The sequence below is a fragment of the Heptranchias perlo genome, chromosome 39 (genome assembly GCF_035084215.1).
Source record: "Heptranchias perlo isolate sHepPer1 chromosome 39, sHepPer1.hap1, whole genome shotgun sequence".
NCBI lineage: Eukaryota > Metazoa > Chordata > Chondrichthyes > Hexanchiformes > Hexanchidae > Heptranchias > Heptranchias perlo.
This window is the reverse complement of record NC_090363.1, coordinates 2,752,942-2,764,986: the sequence shown is the minus strand read 5'-3', so window position 1 is coordinate 2,764,986 and position 12,045 is coordinate 2,752,942. Positions and strand designations below refer to the sequence as shown.

Sequence of the window (12,045 nt, the reverse complement as noted above, 5' to 3'; positions counted from 1 at the left end):
AACTGCACCGCCCAGTCCCAGAGGGGGAAAGGACAGTGTCTGACCCACTGCACCGCCCAGTCCCAGAGGGGGAAAGAACAGTGTCTGACCCACTGTACCACCCAGTCCCAGAGGGGGAAAGGACAGTGTCTGACCCACTGTACCACCCAGTCCCAGAGGGGGAAAGGACAGTGTCTGACCCACTGTACCACCCAGTCCCAGAGGGGGAAAGGACAGTGTCTGACCCACTGCACCACCCAGTCCCAGAGGGGGAAAGGACAGTGTCTGACCCACTGCACCACCCAGTCCCAGAGGGGGAAAGGACAGTGTCTGACCCACTGCACCACCCAGTCCCAGAGGGGGAAAGGACAGTGTCTGACCCACTGTACCACCCAGTCCCAGAGGGGGAAAGGACAGTGTCTGACCCACTGTACCACCCAGTCCCAGAGGGGGAAAGGACAGTGTCTGACCCACTGCACCACCCAGTGTAAGATCAACATTTTGAGAATTACTGGCAAATTCTAATAACAAAAAACTAATCAGAGAATCATCACAACATTTAATTTATTGTTTAGATCCGATCTTGTTGACAAAGGATGTATTAATATCAACCTTGAAAAAGGACGCAGCTAACTCTCCAATATGGAAACGGATAAAATACCTACAACATAACATGATCGTTACTTCAAGGCTCTAACCTAATGTGCTCTGGCTGCCCGTCTAATACACCTACATTGTAGCTAAGAGACTCCGACGTCTCTCTCTCTCTCTCTCTCTCTCTCTCGTCCAGTCTGGAGTTTGGCAGCCAGTGAACTCTAGACTATGCACTGTCTGCCCATCCAGTCAGTTCCCCTTCTGCTTTACCTCCTCTGGATTAATTACCATCCACATTCCCAGACAGTAACGAGCCCAGAAAATTACCCCCCGACTCCCTGAATAATGTGCCCACACAGTCTGCCATAATCATTCTCCTCTTCCTCCTGCCCCCCCACCCCCCCTGCCCCCCCCCAATCCCAGGACATCTTCTGATCCAATTCATTTCAAACATACCTTTATAATGCACCAGGATTCCAACATCCCCGGTCTTCTAACCCGCATGTTTGTGGTGCGATGGTGTTGAGAGAGCCCTGCCACTAGGTTCTGGCTGTACAAGTCACTAGCTCCATCTTACAGCCAGACACTGCCTCTTAAGTTCCACAGGAGACGTTGGAACCCCCAGGCAGTGAGAAACAGCCGAAGGTTCGGACAATTGCCCGCCAAAATTATAGCGGGACACCAGGAGAAACTCCACAGAACCTCCGGGCCACTATCATGGGTCTCAACTTAAGACCAATATATCTTACCACAGCTCCCTCTAAGAGAGGGACAATATCTATAACATATGCACTGTTAAGACTCCAAAACATCTTACTACAGCTCTCATTAATAGAGGGACACTATCTATAACATACGTCTCACTGTAAGACCCCAGTACATCTTACTACAGCTCCCTCTAAGAGAGGGACACTATCTCTATAACATGCGTCTCACTATCAAGACCCCAACACATGTTTTAATAACTCCCTCTCACTATAACATACTCTTTGTTGTAACACTGATATAACACGTGTTGCTCATGGCTCTCTCTCTAATACAGAAACATTAAACACTGCCCCCACAAGCCCAATAATCTTCCAGTGAAGCTCAGGATGTATCTACAGGTAGGTCTGCCCAATCCTCATAATGGCTTGAAATGGCTGCAATTCTGACACCACCCCAGCTCCCTTATCAGCTCTCTGCAATCGCCCGATACAGAAACTCAGACCCAAAAGAACGCTGGTGTAGAATGGAAGGGTGCTACGGGTGATCAGCTCTGGTTGGACGTATTCCTGGAGTAATTTTATAAGAAACAAAACTGTTCAAAGTAAACGGGGCAAGAAAATCACATCATTTTTTAAAAAAATCTCCCCTATGATTTTCTTTCTCCCGGGGGATTTGCCGGCTGCAGTGTCCCGGAGATTAATCTTCAGTTCCTGGAGACTCCAGAGCAATCCTGGAGGGTTGGCGACCCCCTGAAGCAGGCGTGTGGTGACTGGCACGATACCTCGGCACTGCGGGGGTGGTTCCAGACCGAGTGTCGACCTGCAGGTCGGTGCAGAGAGAGGAAAAGACAACCCTCATTTCCTTCTGTGTTTATAGACAAGTGAATCGGAGCCAGTCACCTGAACGAGCCCTAGTGGGAAGGAGTCTGATTGCCTTTTAATTCTTTATTTCATCACCTCATAACACCTGGTGGATTTTGTTCTGTGCAGTGAGGATGGCCGGACATTAACTCCCCGACAGGAAGTCTCAGCACTCCTTGTTTCTTCCTGACCCCCTTACTCGTAGAATCACACAGAATTTTACAGCGCAGTTTGGCCCGACTGCTCTATGCCGGTGTTTATGCTCCACACAAGCCTCCTCCCTACCCTCTTCATCTAATCCTATCACCTTAACCTTCTATTCCTTTCTCCCCCGTGTACTGATCTAGATTCCCCCTTTAAATGAGTCTACGTATACTCCCACTATACTCGTCCCGTTGTGCATTGGCCAAGTGTCGTACCCATCTCACGGTGCCCCACCGGAACCGGGCAGCTGTGCCAAGATCCCGCGGCCAATTTTCGCCTGAACGCCTCCGGTCCTGGGAAAGGCCGTCTAGCACAAGTTGGCGCCATCGATTGTCTCGAGGCCATGCGGAGGCTCGGGCGGGTCAAAGTTCAGGAAGATGGGGGCCATGGTTGGCCTGGGCGGTGGGAGGAGGGGTCCCGAGCCGTTGGGGGTGGAGAAGAGCGGGCTGGGGGGGCCCTGGGCTTCCCTCGACTGCTGGGCTGCCGGTGACTGCGACCGCCGGCGATGCTCCTGGGTCTCGGGGACGTTGTCGCTGTCCGTCGTCTCCTCCTGCAAGAGGGTCTTCCGGAGCTTGGCCCTGGCATTCTGAAACCAAACCTACAAACAGTTAAAAGGGACAAATAAACATCTACCCATCGGGCAGCAACAATCCACTCCCCCCCACCCCACCCCCCCGGTCAGTGGGCGTCTCCCCCACTCCCCCCCACCACCCCCCGGTCAGTGGGCATCTCCCCCACTCCCCCCCCCACCCCGTCAGTGGGCATCTCCCCCACTCCCCCCCCCCCACCCCGTCAGTGGGCATCTCCCCCGCTCCCCCTCCCCCTGTCACACTGTCAGTGGGCATCTCCCCCACTCCGTCAGTGAGCATCTCCCCCACTCCCCCCCCCCCCAACCCCCCGGTCAGTGGGCATCTCCCCCACTCCCCCCCCCCACCCCGTCAATGGGCATCTCCCCCACTCCCCCCCCCCCCACCCCGTCAATGGGCATCTCCCCCACTCCCCCCCCCCCCACCCCGTCAATGGGCATCTCCCCCACTCCCCCCCCCCCACCCCGTCAATGGGCATCTCCCCCCGCTCCCCCCCCACCCCGTCAATGGGCATCTCCCCCACTCCCCCCCCCACCCCGTCAATGGGCATCTCCCCCACTCCCCCCCCCCACCCCGTCAATGGGCGTCTCTCCCGCTCCCCCCCCCCCACCCCGTCAATGGGCATCTCCCCCACTCCCCCCCCACCCACCCCCCGGTCAGTGGGCGTCCCCCCCACTCCCCCCCCCCCTCACCCCATCAATGGGCATCTCCCCCACTCCCCCCCCCCACCCCGTCAGTGGGCGTCTCCCCCACTCCCCCCCCCCCGCCACCCCCCAGTCAATGGGCATCTCCCCCACTCCCCCCCCCCCACCCGTCAATGGGCATCTCCCCCACTCCCCCCCCCCCCCACCCCATCAATGGGCATCTCCCCCACTCCCCCCCCCACCCCGTCAATGGGCATCTCCCCCACTCCCCCCCCACCCCGTCAATGGGCATCTCCCCCACTCCCCCCCCCCACCCCGTCAATGGGCATCTCCCCCCGCTCCCCCCCCACCCCGTCAGTGGGCGTCTCTCCCGCTCCCCCCCCCACCCCATCAATGGGCATCTCCCCCACTCCCCCCCCACCCCGTCAATGGGCATCTCCCCCCGCTCCCCCCCCCACCCCGTCAATGGGCATCTCCCCCACTCCCCCCCCCTCACCCCATCAGTGGGCATCTCCCCCACTCCCCCCCCCTCACCCCATCAGTGGGCATCTCCCCCGCTCCCTCCCCCACCCCGTCAGTGGGCATCTCCCCCACTCCCCCCCCCCACCCCGTCAATGGGCATCTCCCCCACTCCCCCCCCTCACCCCGTCAATGGGCATCTCCCCCACTCCCCCCCCACCCATCCCGTCAGTGGGCATCTCCCCCGCTCCCCCCCCACCCACCCCGTCAATGGGCATCTCCCCCCGCTCCCCCTCCCCCTGTCACACTGTCAATGGGCATCTCCCCCACTCTCCCCCCACCCACCCCGTCAGTGGGCATCTCCCCCACTCCCCCACCCACCCTGTCAGTGGGCATCTCCCCCACTCCACCCCCACCCCGTCAGTGGGCATCTCCCCCACTCCACCCCCACCCCGTCAATGGGCATCTCCCCCACTCCCCCCCCTCACCCCGTCAGTGGGCATCTCCCCCACTCCCCCCCCCCACCCCGTCAGTGGGCGTCTCTCCCCGCTCCCCCTCCCCACCCCGTCACACTCTCAGTGGGCGTCTCTCCCGCTCCCCCCCACCCCGTTACACCATAATACCATCAGTGGGTGTCTCTCTCTCGTCCTCGGAGTCAGGAGGTTCGTGGGTTTAAGACCCCACTCCAGCAACTTGAGCACATAATGAAGGCTGACGCTCCCAGTGCAGTACGGAGGGAGCGCCGTGCTGTCGGAGGGTCAGCACTGAGGGAGCGCCGCGCTGTCGGAGGGTCAGCGCTGAGGGAACGCCGCACTGTCGGAGGGTCAGCGCTGAGGGAGCGCCGCACTGTCAGAGGGTCAGCGCTGAGGGAGCGCCGCACTGTCGGAGGGTCAGCACTGAAGGAACGCCGCACTGTCGGAGGGTCAGCACTGAAGGAACGCCGCACTGTCGGAGGGTCAGCACTGAGGGAACGCCGCACTGTCGGAGGGTCAGCACTGAGGGAACGCCGCACTGTCGGAGGGTCAGCACTGAGGGAACGCCGCACTGTCGGAGGGTCAGCACTGAGGGAACGCCGCACTGTCGGAGGGTCAGCACTGAGGGAACGCCGCACTGTCGGAGGGTCAGCACTGAGGGAACGCCGCACTGTCGGAGGGTCAGCACTGAGGGAACGCCGCACTGTCGGAGGGTCAGCGCTGAGGGAGCGCCGCGCTGTCGGAGGGTCAGTACTGAGGGAGCGCCGCACTGTCGGGGGTGCCATCTCTCGGATGAGATGTTAAACCGAGGCTCCTGTCTGCCCTCTCGGCTGGACGTAGAAGATCCCTTGGCCACTATTGGAAGAAGAGCAGGGGGGAGTTCTTCCTGTTGTCCTGGGGCCAATATTTATCCCTCAACCAACATCACTAAAAAAACAGATTATCTGGTCACTGCTGTTTGTGGGATCTTGCTGTGCGCAAATTGGCTGCCGCGTTTCCTACATCGCAACAGTGACCACACTTCAGAAAAGTACTTGATTGTCTGTAAAGTGCTTTGGGACGTCCCGAGGTGGCAAACGGCGCTGTATAAATGCAAGTTCGTTCTTTCTTCCTGAAGGACGTCCATCACCCACTTGGGTTTTTGCGCCGACCCGCTGGGTGGGGTTTGATCTCGGGACCCCCCCCCCCCACCCCACCCCGGCCGAGGTTTGATACGGCCGCTCGCCAGCAGCCCGGGATCGGAGTTTCTGAGCCGCTCTCACCTGCAGGACTCGCTTCGGGAGGCCGGTCTTCTTGGAGAGCTGCTCCCAGTCCTTCCCGTCAGGGTTGTGCTTGACAGCGAAGTAGGACTCCATGGTCCGGAGCTGATGGTGCTTGAAGCAGGTGCGGATCCGCTTGGTCTTCTGCTGGCCGCAGTAACCGGGCTCCTCCGGCGCCTGATCCGTCTCGGGGCAGACTGTGAACCGTAACACGGAAACCACACGTGACACCGAGGCATGCACATCACGCGGGAGGACACGGAGCAACTGTGGGCGGAGCGTGAGGGGGAAGGTGTCTAACTCCAGCGAGGTGGGACGCCCGTCATACAACCCCCTTATTTTCCTCTCTATTGACTTCAATGCAAAGGGAAATCATCCTTGCCCCCCCCGCCGCCGCCCCCCCCGTTTTTGCCAACCCTGTGCCCCTTCCCCCAGTTGGATTTGGCCCCCAGTCACTCTATGGAGGGCAGATCTTCCCCTTCCAGCACTCGGGCTGTTGGCTCGACCGGGCGTAGGGAAATCCGACAGGGAGGGGACGCACGGTCCCTGACGGAACCCGTCCAATCTTATGGCCCGATATTATTTTTAAACCTTTTTTTGTTTAGGGTTTATTCCCATCGGAGAAACAGAACCACACAGGCAATAATGGAATTGGCACTGAACGATCAGGCAAGACTGGAATTGCTGCAAAATGACCGGTGTGGGAAATCCCCGCCTGGGGTGATTACAGCCCCTGGATAAGTGCGGGCAGGTTTCCTTCCCTAAAGGGCATTAGTGAGACTGGAGTCACATATAAGCCCAGACCGGGTAAGGACGGCAGGATTCCTTCACTGAAGGGAGTTACTGAACCGGTTGGGGTTTTGCGGACAATCCAAGCGTTTCCAAGCACATGGTTAACGTGAACAGCAGAAAACGCACCTTGATTAAACTCGTCTCCCTCGGCCTGGAACCTGGCGCCTCTCCGCTTGCGAGCGCCGCCTCTCCGCGTGACCCAGTCGTCGTCTCTCTTGCCCGCTGCTGCCACCCCATCGTCGGCCCGGAAGGCCAGCTCCGCCAGGCCCTCCATCAGCCGGGCCTGGGCCTCCTCCTCCTCCCGGCACAGGGGCTCGAAGTGGGCCTGGCAGTACACCAGGCCCTGCCTCATGCCGAACAGGTCTCCCGTCACCAGGGCCTCCCCGCAGACGGCGCAGGTGAAGCAACTGACGTGGTAGACCGCCTCCTTGGCCCGCATCACCATCTCCGAGGCCGGGATCCCCAGGTGACAGCGGGAACAACGCTTGACGCAAAACCTCCTGGGCAAAAGGGAAAGGGCGGAAAGGATGAGCGAGAGTGCATCGGTGCAATGTCAACTGCGTGGGGTGTTAGGTGTCGGCCTGTGGCTCTGTGGGTCGCACTCTCTCTCGCCTTGGAGGTCGTGGGTTCAAACCCCACTCCAGACTCGAGCACATAATCCCGGCCGACACTCCCAGTGCGGTACTGAGGGAGCGCTGCACCGTTGGAGGGTCAGTACTGAGGGAGTGCCGCACTGTCGGAGGGTCAGTACTGAGGGAGCGCCGCACTGTCAGAGGGTCAGTACTGAGGGAGCGCCGCACTGTCGGAGGGTCAGTACTGAGGGAGCGCCGCACTGTCGGAGGGTCAGTACTGAGGGAGCGCTGCACCGTTGGAGGGTCAGTACTGAGGGAGCGCCGCACTGTCGGAGGGTCAGTACTGAGGGAGCGCCGCACTGTCGGAGGGTCAGTACTGAGGGAGCGCCGCACTGTCAGAGGGTCAGTACTGAGGGAGTGCCGCACTGTCGGAGGGTCAGTACTGAGGGAGCGCCGCACTGTCGGAGGGTCAGTACTGAGGGAGCGCCGCACTGTCAGAGGGTCAGTACTGAGGGAGCGCCGCACTGTCGGAGGGTCAGTACTGAGGGAGCGCCGCACTGTCGGAGGGTCAGTACTGAGGGAGCGCCGCACTGTCGGAGGGTCACTGCTGAGGGAGCGCCGCACTGTCGGAGGGTCAGTACTGAGGGAGCGCCGCACTGTCGGAGGGTCAGTACTGAGGGAGCGCCGCACTGTCGGAGGGTCAGTACTGAGGGAGCGCCGCACTGTCGGAGGGTCAGTACTGAGGGAGCGCCGCACTGTCGGAGGGTCAGTACTGAGGGAGCGCCGCACTGTCGGAGGGTCAGTGCTGAGGGAGCGCCGCACTGTCGGAGGGTCAGTGCTGAGGGAGCGCCGCACTGTCGGAGGGTCAGTGCTGAGGGAGCGCCGCACTGTCGGAGGGTCAGTACTGAGGGAGCGCCGCACTGTCGGAGGGTCAGTACTGAGGGAGCGCCGCACTGTCGGAGGGTCAGTACTGAGGGAGCGCCGCACTGTCGGAGGGTCAGTACTGAGGGAGCGCCGCACTGTCGGAGGGTCAGTACTGAGGGAGCGCCGCACTGTCGGAGGGTCAGTACTGAGGGAGCGCCGCACTGTCGGAGGGTCAGTACTGAGGGAGCGCCGCACTGTCGGAGGGTCAGTACTGAGGGAGCGCCGCACTGTCGGAGGGTCAGTACTGAGGGAGCGCCGCACTGTCGGAGGGTCAGTACTGAGGGAGCGCCGCACTGTCGGAGGGTCAGTACTGAGGGAGCGCCGCACTGTCGGAGGGTCAGTACTGAGGGAGCGCCGCACTGTCGGAGGGTCAGTGCTGAGGGAGCGCCGCACTGTCGGAGGGTCAGTGCTGAGGGTCAGTACTGAGTGTTGTGGGTTGGCTTTAGCATTAGGAGATGGGGTTGGGGGCAAATTCTGGATCCTTGAAAGAGGGTAAATCTGGTTTAGGTTAGGATCAGGATAAGGGTCATGGTGGGGGAGCGTTAGTGTGGGGGCATTCTGGGGTTGCGGTCAGGGGTCACCTGCTGTATGGCCCAGGAAGAGGGGGAAGGGTTGGGTTGGGGTTGGTGTTAGGGTTCAGGGGGTTAGAGGTCACATGCTGTGTGGCCCAGGAAGAGGGGGGGAAGGGTTGGGGTGGGGTTGGTGTTAGGGTTCAGGGGGTTAGGGGTAGAGGGACACCTGCTGTGTGGGCCAGGAAGAGGGGAAAGGGCAACGTCGAGTGAGAACCGAATGGTTTTACCACCTCCCTGGAAGAGAGACACGTTGCTCCACTTACCTGTAGTAATCCTCCTTGCAATAGATGTCCCCGTCTTTGGCGAAACACGTCAGCTCTGAACCGAGGGCGAGCTCGCACACGCAGCACTTCAGGCAGTGAGCGTGCCACAGCTTGTCCACTGCAAACAGCACGTAGCGGTCGTAGATCGATGCTCCACAGCCTGCACACAGAGCGGCCTTCTCACACAAATCGTGCAGCACTCCCTGAAAGGACGAGAGCGAGGGGAAAATAAGCAGGTGTCGTTAGAGGGTCTCTGCTCTGCTCCGAAACTTCAGTAAAGGGGCTGTAGTCCACGGTGGAGGACCAAAAGGAGTAGGAGAGAGGGGGCATGGAGAGAGGGGGGCATGGAGAGAGGGGGGCATGGAGAGAGGGGGGCATGGAGAGAGGGGGGGCATGGAGAGAGGGGGGCATGGAGAGAGGGGGGCATGGAGAGAGGGGGGCATGGAGAGAGGGGGGGCATGGAGAGAGGGGGGGCATGGAGAGAGGGGGGCATGGAGAGAGGGGGGCATGGAGAGAGGGGGGCATGGAGAGAGGGGGGCATGGAGAGAGGGGGGCATGGAGAGAGGGGGGCATGGAGAGAGGGGGGCATGGAGAGAGGGGGGCATGGAGAGAGGGGGGCATGGAGAGAGGGGGGCATGGAGAGAGGGGGGCATGGAGAGAGGGGGGCATGGAGAGAGGGGGGCATGGAGAGAGGGGGGCATGGAGAGAGGGGGGCATGGAGAGAGGGGGGCATGGAGAGAGGGGGGCATGGAGAGAGGGGGGCATGGAGAGAGGGGGGCATGGAGAGAGGGGGGCATGGAGAGAGGGGGGCATGGAGAGAGGGGGCATGGAGAGAGGGGGGCATGGAGAGAGGGGGGCATGGAGAGAGGGGGGCATGGAGAGAGGGGGGCATGGAGAGAGGGGGCATGGAGAGAGGGGGCATGGAGAGAGGGGGCATGGAGAGAGGGGGCATGGAGAGAGGGGGGCATGGAGAGAGGGGGGCATGGAGAGAGGGGGGGCATGGAGAGAGTAGGGGAGTGGAGATGGAAAGAGGAGACGTAGAGAGGAGATCAGGAAGTCCTTGTCCTTGTACAGAGCCTCGGTCAGACCCCATCTGGAGACTGTGTTCAGTTCTGGGCACCGCACCTCAGGAAGGATAGATTGGCCTTGGAGGGGGCGCAATGCAGATTCACCAGAATGATACCGGGGCTAAAAGGGTTAAATTATGAGGACAGGTTACACAGACTAGGCTTGTTTTCCCTTGAGTATAGAAGATTAAGGGGTGATCTGATTGAGGTGTTTATGATTAAAGGATTTGATAGGGTCGATAGAGAGAAACTATTTCCTCTGGTGGGGAGAGTCCAGAACAAGGGGGAATAACCTTAAAATTAGAGTCAGGCCGTTCAGGGGTGATGTCTGAAAGCACTTCTTCACACAAAGGGGAGTGGAAATCTGGAACTCTCTCCCCAAAAAAAGCTGTTGAGGCTGGGGGTCAATTGACAGGTTCAATACCGAGACTGATCGGTTTTTGTTAGGCAAGGGTATAATGGGATATGCAACCAAGGCAGATAAATGGAGTTCCTACGTCCATTCCCGGCTACCTTGTTACATTTAACAGGGGTTTTAACAGGAAATTTAACAGAGGTGTTCAAAATTATGAGGGGTTTTGATAAGAGGATATAGGAAAAAAGAACAGGAGTAGGCCATTCAGCCCCTCGAGTCTGTTCCAGCATTCAATTAGATCATGATAGATCAGGAGAAACAGTTTCAACTGGCAGGAGGACACAGATTTAAGGTAATTGGCAAAAGAACCAGAGGGGAGAGGAGGAGAATTTTTTTTACGCAGTGAGTTGTTATGATCTGGAAAGGACGGCCTGAAAGGGCGGTGGAAGCAGATTCAATAATAACTTTCAATAGGGAATTGGATAAATACTTGAAGAGGAGAAATTTGCGGGGCTATGGGGAAAGAGCGGGGGAGTGGAGTGGGGCTAATGGACTTTCAAAGAGCCAACACAGACACGATGGGCCGAATGGCTTCCTTCTGTGCAGTTTATGATTTGCCTCGTCCTCGGGTCTTGGCGATGGAACATGAACCCACCTGTGCCAAGTGCATTTCCAGACTCGGATCGGATTGATATGACTGATCTCCTTCCTCCAGCATGGTTTCCTGGATTTCTTCCTCGAGAAGCCGTGCACCAGCATGGCAGAATACTGGAAGCTGCGGCCGCCTTCCATCCCCGACAAGGTCGTCCGTCAGGGGGCCCCCTGCCCCTCGCAGTAGGGCGTGTCAGCGGCCGAGAGCGTCTCGGGCCCGGCGGTGAACGTCCTGCCACGAAGCAAAAAGCAGGCAGCTGTTGTCGAGTGTGCTGCAGTGATATTGTGCCACATCTCTCGTCTATTTATACCCAGGCCTCTCTCACACCAGCTCTGACGGGGCTGCGAGACTGTGAGCAAGCCCACCCACGGGAAAGAAAGAACAAACTTGCATTTATATACAGCGCCGTTCACCACCTCAGGACGTCCCAGAGCACTTTACACACAATGACGGTGTTTTTTTTGAAGTGGAGTCACTATCGTAATGTAGGAAACGGGGCAGCCAATTTGAGCACAGCAAGATCCCACAAACAGCAATGAGATCAAGACTGGATAATCAGTTTTTAGTGACGTTGGTTGAGGGATAAATAATCGGCCCAGGACACCGGGGAGAACTCCCCCGCTCTTCTTCCAAATAGCGGCATGGGATCTTTTACATCCACCTGAGGGGCAGACGGGGCCTCGGTTTAACGTCTCATCTGAAAGATGGCAATTTCAACAGTGCAGCGCTCCCTCAGTACTGACCCTCCGACAGTGCGGCGCTCCCTCACTACTGACCCTCCGACAGTGCGGCGCTCCCTCACTACTGACCCTCCGACAGTGCGGCGCTCCCTCACTACTGACCCTCCGGCAGTGCAGCGCTCCCTCAGTACTGACCTCCGACAGTGCGGCGCTCCCTCAGTACTGACCCTCCGACAGTGCGGCGCTCCCTCAGTACTGACCCTCCGACAGTGCGGCGCTCCCTCACTACTGACCCTCCGACAGTGCGGCGCTCCCTCACTACTGACCCTCCGGCAGTGCAGCGCTCCCTCAGTACTGACCCTCCGACAGTGCGGCGCTCCCTCAGTACTGACCCTCCGACA

General features: G+C 59.3%; 1 pseudogene; it reads right to left on the bottom strand.

Annotated features, from left to right (window-relative positions):
- Nucleotides 1–1,008: 1,008 nt before the first annotated feature.
- On the bottom strand, nt 1,009–11,104 carry LOC137305088 (LIM/homeobox protein Lhx9-like; annotated as a pseudogene).
- Nucleotides 11,105–12,045: the final 941 nt, after the last annotated feature.